The sequence below is a fragment of the Athene cunicularia genome (genome assembly GCF_003259725.1).
Source record: "Athene cunicularia isolate RWA chromosome 1 unlocalized genomic scaffold, athCun1 chr1_part2, whole genome shotgun sequence".
Taxonomy (NCBI): Eukaryota; Metazoa; Chordata; class Aves; order Strigiformes; family Strigidae; genus Athene; species Athene cunicularia.
In genome coordinates, this window is record NW_020799092.1 from 17,285,447 (window position 1) to 17,293,098 (window position 7,652).

At 42.0% G+C, this 7,652-nt stretch overlaps 1 long non-coding RNA gene across 1 annotated transcript; it reads left to right on the forward strand.

The window, feature by feature from the left end:
- The first annotated feature begins 607 nt into the window (after positions 1-607).
- Positions 608-7,146, forward strand: LOC113491347. The gene is made up of 3 exons (XR_003400381.1): positions 608-721; positions 1,861-1,863; positions 7,089-7,146. It is a non-coding gene; the product is annotated as an uncharacterized LOC113491347 (long non-coding RNA).
- Positions 7,147-7,652: the final 506 nt, after the last annotated feature.

Below are 7,652 nucleotides of genomic sequence, written 5' to 3' on the forward strand. Positions count from 1 at the left end.
CAATCTCCCATTGTGATTTTTTGCCGACTTCATGCTTCTTGGGCAATCATGTAATGTCTGGCACCTTCTGGGGCAGGATGTTCCCCTTTTATCAATCTTTTAACTCCTCTTCAATGGTATAGTCCTTAGCAAGGCCTGCATCTTACCAGGCTTACACAATAGAGACAGTGATTAGAGGTCCTTGTACTTGATGAGAAACAGTTGTATGGGCTGTACCACTGGTAGCTGGCTCCTCTGTTTGTGTCTCAGAAGCACACACTTGTGCACCCTGGCTCCCAGGCCTTTCACCTTCCTCACTGGCTTGATACTTGCTGGTGATCACACATTGACACCTGCACACTCACTTGCTGCAGTTGCTGGTGATTCGCAGAAACAGACTCTACAACTCAGAGTTATAAAGCATGTATGTTTATTCCAGCGCCAGGGTGCAAGGGGATTTCTCCACAAAGCTGGCACACCCCCAGCACATTTTACCAAAAACTATTTATAGAATGTGGGTATACATATCCATTGGATTACACAATACAAATATACCTATGCATAAGCAAGGCTGGGCTAGTTTGAAATGCTGGTGTCAGCATTTATGTTTTCTTTGCGCCTGCGCATTGCCTCCTGGTGGGCCTCTCCGGGGGTCTTTTGGAGGAAGGCTGACAGTCTTTCTCACCTTGTACTTTTCCGTGGAGCACACGCAGATTCTCTTAGCCTATTTCTTGAACAACAAGTGTGGTTTCAGCCAGTTTACTCATTCTATCTTATCCAAAGGTACCAGTGTATCAGTTTCTACCATCCGTATATGGCTATCTATTCATTACAAAGACTAAACTAGTTAGAGCCCATCTGCTTTACAAGGACAAGAAACTTATTCTTGCCGAACATAGTAATGCTTGTTAAGTTTGCACAGAAAACTGCTTCGTTTTGATAAACACAGTAGCAGTAGCCCTTGGTAAGCTTCCACAGAACAGTCAGGGCAAGCAGGATTATTAAGCAATATTCAGAAATCGTTATAAATTGCTGTAAGTAAATAGGTTGCAAAGTAGGTGATCATTTCCTTGTATCACTGGTACAACTATGGTGAAGACTGTGGTGATCTGATGCTAGACAAACGTACTGGCCAGTCCTGCTTACATGTGATCAGCCTACTTTTTCTCTCTTATCCCTCTATTATAGCAAGCATGTTTTTCTCCAAAACATCTTGCTCTCTCCCTTCTCCCACCTCCAGTTCCCTTTTAAACAATTATAAGTCCTGTGCAATCCTCAAATGCTATTCCCCTGTGTCCCATAACGAGTCTCATACCCCCATTGGTGGTACCCTGTCTGGTGTTGGGTGTCCTGCTGGCCCCTGGGGCTGATGATGCCTTGGAACAGCCCTGAGAGGGCACAGGGCTGGGTGTCCTCCCTCTGTTATTAGGCTGATATTTGAGCTCAGTTTCCTTGACCGGGTGTTCAGTTAGTTCAAAGCGGAGGGATTTGCCTGTGATACCCGCAAACTTTGTTATGTAATATAGGCTTAGTCTGGGTTTATTGTCATAAATGGTTGTCTGTGGATAATGAAAAACACTTGCTGAAAAATAACATACACATATGGGTAAATGCTGGTTTTGTCCGTTAAAAATTTAGAGTGTTGAATAATTAATTTTCCCTTTCTGTTCCTTGAGGTTTGTGGTTGAAGTGCTGCACATTACACTTAATTAGCAAACATAACAGAATAGTTCAGTAATAATTAGGTAAGTAAAGAAGCAGTTGTTCAGTAAGGGTTGCAAATAAACCAGACTAGACACTTTGCTTGATTTCACACTCTGTCCCCTTAACTCTCAACTTTGTAGAGAACCAGCCTGAAGGAAAATTTTCCCATCAACTGAGAATGTGTCAGCCATCTGGTAGAGCCTCTGTCCCCTTACTGGCAAAACCAGAGGTTTTGCTGTCTGTCGTCTCCACTGCAATATTTATCATCAGCCCTCTGAACATGGCATCTTTCACTTACCCAGCATTTTATGAGTCCTTTGGGGAGTTTTTTAGGTACTTGTTTTTATTCTAGAAAAAGATGTATTCTGCCTCGTAATGTAGTATCATTAGCACACTTGGAGCCTGGTGATTTCTTAGAAATTTTCTCTTATCCTTTTTCAGGGTCATTGCTATCCTATTCTTTCAAAATACTGGCATTAAAAAGGAGGTTTTTTACATACACTACAGTGTTTCTGATGGTATTGATCTGTGGCATTTTGTCCTTATTCAGATTTTGGCAACAACCAGTACTCAGCTGAGATTACATATCTGATCTTGTAGATTGAGAATATTCTTTTGATTTATGTCCTTGGGTGACACTAGACTGGCACCCAGATTTTCTGAAGAGATGTGCATCGTGATTCTGTCATTATTGTTTGGCAAGGTGTTTACCTGCTTGTTCCTCCCTCCATAGCTTCACAGCTATCACTTATGCTTCAAGTTTGGAAAGAGTTTGTATAATATTCTGAAATAATTGGGTTTGCTCAGATCAGTGTCAAGGTTTGAGCCCAGAGGGCAGCTGAGTACCACACAACTGTTCACTCACCCCTCCCTCCCCAGCACTGGGAAGGAGAAAAATTAATCAAAAGGCTCAGAAATCCAGATAAGGACAGGCAGCCATTAGCATTCACAGGCAAAAAACAGGCTCCTTATGGGAAGAAAAGAACATCACTTTAAGTCAAAAACTAACAAAACCAACACTTATCAGACAGAATGGGACAGGGAGAAACATTACCATATCTTAAAATACCTTCCCTCAACCGTCCCTTCTGCCAGGGCTCAGTTTTATTCCTGATATTTCTACCTCCTACCCCAGCGGAACAGGGGCAGGGGATGGGGGCTGCAGTCAGTCTGCTGCTTCCTCCTCCAAGGTTGGGGGGAGTGCTCTTCTGCATTCTTGCCCCTGATTCACATGGCACCCCTTTCACAGGAGACGGTCCTTCACAGACTTCTCTCTGTTGTGAGTCCTCCCCATGGGATACATTCTGCTTGAGATGCTCTGGTGTGGTCACCTCCACATGCTGCAGTCCTCCCAGCACCCAACTACAACAGAAGGGGCTGCTTTCTCCCACAGAGTCCTGGGGGTCCTCCACAGGCTCACCTTCCCCCGCTTCCTCCTTCTACTGACTTCAGTGGCTGCATAGGTGTCCTTCCTTTAACTCATCCTCAAAGTCTCCACCCCATCTCAGATTCCTCCTCTTAAACACATTATGACAGAGGCATGGCCACCATTGCTAATTGGCTTGGCCTTGGCCAGAGGCAGGTCAAACTCGGGGAGCTTTCAAGAAGCTTCTTATAGGGAGTCACCACTGTAGCCCCCTCCCCTGTTACCAGAAACCCCACCACACAAAGCCAGCACACAGACAAGCAGGTATGCAGGCAAAACTGGTACTGTGACATTTGTTTTTTACTTCACTAACTATCTGAATCATACCAATAACTGTACCTTAGTTTTTTTGCTTTAGAGGATGCTACTGTGGACTAAATGTGAAAGGTGCTGTGTGAAGAAGGAAATTTTTTCTGGTGTTATCTATCTTCTACCTTTAAACACTTTTAGTGTTACTGTAAAAGCCAGCAGAGGAACTCTCTAAGACTTGTTTTGGGGTTTTAGAAAACAAGCATTCTTTATTGCCGCTCTGAGCACACACGCGAATAGCTCCGCAAAGATGAGTGTGCCTCAGATCTGTAAGCGGCAGCTAATATACAGTGAGATAATGCATGTTCATAACTTCCAAGAAATGAGTTACATATGCATTAGATTTCCTGGAACTAATTACAATATCTGCATCCTAATTACACATGCGCTTTCTTGCAGGGTGGTGGTCTCGAGGGGGCCCTGATGGTCTTGGTAGTCTTCCTCACTGTGTCTGCTGGTTGCCTTCAGTGCTCACGCATGCTCACAAAGGCCTGTTTAGGAGGTGTTGTGCAGCTGTGTTGTATCTTGAGCTGGTTTGTTTTAATTTGTCCTGTCCTTGTTCCTGTTATCTTCAGGAATAGGCCCCAACTGTCTTATTTATTACTGTCTTATCTTAAAGCCCCTTTCTTCTTCATGAAAGCACCAACCTTCAGCTGTGCCTGCACATACCAGAAGCTGCATTGACACTGACCTAATTTATTCTCAGTAAAAAAATATTTAGCAAGATGAAAAAAAAAAAAATGTTAGCAAGACATTTTGGCTTACATTAGCGTTAGGCATGAGAAGCATGACTGAGGTTTTTTTCTTCTTGGGAAATAAACATTTAAAATTAGAATACAAAATTACTGGAGTGGGTAATATCTGGGAAGATTTCTACAGGATCTGTAACTTCTCATAATTAATTTCTTTAATCTAGTAATTATTAGCTATGTATTGCAGTCTTTTTAAAACAGCCTGAGGAATACTATTCTTTGTGTTATATTTATTAATAATTTCAATTGTTTCAGACTTGGGTTTGAAAAGCCTACAAAAATGCTTTCTTAACAGGCTAAATAAGACTGCAGTTGGCCGCCTTAGTAAGCTCAGTACACTTGAAAATTTCTTTTCATTTAAGCTGTTTCCCAAAACTGCTCAGTTTCTGATAATCCAAGACAAATGGTACAGAATATACAGGAAATAAATCATAAGAAGAGCTGCATTTGATACAGAAAAGGCATTTGATAGTGTAGGATGGGATATCACACTGCATGCCTGAAATGCTGGGGTTTCAACCCCAAGCCCCAAATTAAGGTTGACATCTGGGTGATTCCCACAGCCCTTCACAAAGAGGGGGTGAGTTTGCCTTTAAGCTTCCCTCCAGGGTGCTCTGGCCTGGCAGGGAGAGCCATTGGGTAAATGAGCCCCAGGTGTCTGCATCAAGTAAACAAGGGTCAGGTGTCCCACTGAGGGATAAAAGCTGGGACCATTGCAGGGAGGGGAATGTCTGTCTGTGAGGTGGATGCACTTTGTAGAATTTCCTGTTGGAGGAAGGACCTCCTGCCTCCCTGGGACTGGGCTCCAATCAGGTCAGGCTTTTGTAAATGTGGGCTGTGTAGAGATTCAGTATGTGGCTTCCTTGGTTTTATGGGTTTGGCTTGTTGACTCGGTTGTTTCCCATCCCTTCTATGGGAGAGTGTATTTTGCCCATTATTCCACCCATTGTTGGTCATTCAGTGTCATTGTTGGGGTCAGTGGGATTGATTTTGTTTATGTATAATCTGACTTGTTTGTGCCCCCAGTGCTTACCCATGTACTGACCCTTTTGTATCAAATACAATTTGGTCATTGGTTCATCTTTATGCTGGCTGTGTCCTTTATGCTAGGCCTGATAATTAGCAAAACAATGCCACAGACACCTTTAACACTTTTAGGTTTGAAAGATGTCTATCTACAATCTGTAGTAATTCTGCAGTGGAAACACAGACTTCCTTTAGGTAACAAAGCAGAAACCTTTGTTATATTGATTACCACAATCCTGAACTTTACAGCTTCTGCAATTACTTCCACTAGAAAAATAAACCAGAAGAGTGAAGTCTTTTGATGAAGATATATTTGCCCTTTTTTTATTTATGAGAAAATAATGAATAGTGCAGCATATCTTCATGCTGGAGAATGCAAAGTTGGTAAGACAGCACTCCTCTCCCATGCTATTTCACTGACATTCATCTCTAACTCTTGTAGGGCAAATGTCTTTGGCAGTAACCAGAAAAAACTGATATTGTGAAGGCGGAGCTGCTAGTAGAGACAGTAGTTGGCCTGTTTCTCCCTTTCTTTGACACTTTGCTCTCCTGCATTACTTCCTGTGTCAAAGTCAGTTCTTTGCTGACTGAAGAGACGAGGACTTTCAGTATAGAATGAATAAGTAAATTTATTTTCTTATATTAGCTATGTAAAAAGTGGTGCCCCAGCCCAATGCATGAAGGATAAGGGGTGAGGTGTATGACTGATCAGGGACATGTGGTCAGGCACCAAGGCTGCAGTTATATGCTTGGTCTCTTTAGGCAAATATCCTATTGTTTTATTATTAGTATGCAGTGTTCTCAGCCAGTCAAAGTCTGTTTAGGTTGGGTTTTCAGGTCACGTTGACCCCAAGATTATAAATCCATAGTCCCAGGTAGTGTTTGTTCTTAAGTCATATTGCAGTTAGTGCCTTGCCTTTCATATGTGACTCTTGCTTTTTAGCTCCTAAATGGCCATTTCTAGTTTGTTGCACTGTATTGATTGCTAATGCCTGCCTATACTGTAGAGTAACTGTACGGCTGTTCTTGTTTTCCACCGTGAATCATGCTCAAAGCATCTGCCTTTGGAGACAGTCAGTAGAGGGCCTCCTGTCCTGCAGAGACATGTCTTGGAAGAGTCAACAATGATGTCTTAATTTCTGTTCAAAATTTTTTTTAAAAAATAAAGGTCATCAAGGGACACTGCCACCAAAGAAAGAAAAACAGAAAGAAATAATTTATTTCCACAAGGCCATAAACTGCTTTGTGAGCTTGCAGAGGTTACCCATGACTGTTGGCAACTTGACCCCAACCTTTCCCGAGAGTCACTGTAGTAGCTCACCTGAGAAATCTCCATCTTAGTCCAGACTTGCAGGAGACTTTTGTCATCTATGGTCCCAAACTGGTGAAAATCTGCTAGTAACGTTGAGGAGAGAGGTGAATCTTCTCAGTGGGTAGCCCTCTACACACAGAGACATCAAAATGAGTCATTATAGTGCTAAAATTAGCCAATGATCATATCTTAAGATCTTGAAAAGTAAGTTAGGATCTGATTCGTGGAAAAAGACTCTACAACTCAAATAGAGTTATAAAGCACGTATGTTTACTCTGGTGCCGGGGTGCAAGGGGATTTCTCCACAAAGCTTGCACACCCACCGCACATTTTACCAAAAACTTACAGAGTGTGGTTATCCATATTCATTGGGTTACGTCACACAAACATACATAGGCATGAGTAAGGCTGGGTTAGATCGAAAGGCTGATGTCAGCAGTTTGTCATCTTTGCATCTGCACATTGCCTCTTGGGGGGCGTCTTCAGGGGTCTTTGGGAGGAAGGCTGATAGTCTTTCTCACTTTGTTTTTTCCCCGGAGCATGTGCAGATTCTCTTGGCCAATTTCTTGAATAACAAGAGTGTTTTTCAGACGGTTTACTTTCTGTCTTATGTAAGTGAACCGATAGAACTTCTACCATTCGTCTATGGCTATCTTTACTCATTAGCAAAATTCCAACTAGTTAGAGCCACCTGTTACTCAAGGACAAAACTATAATATTTTGCTGAACACTGTAATCCTTAGTAGATTTTCACAGTGAACTGCTTTGTTTTGATGAACGCAGTAGTCCTTGGTAAAATTCCACAGAACAGTCTGGGCAAGCAGGATTCTTAGCAATATTTAAAAAAACCACTATAACTTCCTATAAATAAGTAAATAAGTTGCTAAGCAGTTTTCTATAAGTAAATAAGAGAATAAATCTCAAAACAAGTAATCATTTCTCTGTATCAGATTCTAACATACAAAAATGATGCATGCTGCTGATAAGGATCATGGGGAAAGCTTCACAGATACTAAGGCATGAGGAACAAGTGTGCAACAGACCATAGCATTTTATCCAGTAATTCTTGTGTGTAGACAAGATGAGTCACGTGTGGTCTTAACATTAAACATGTGCTGAAATATTTTGTTCAAAGAAGACTGGC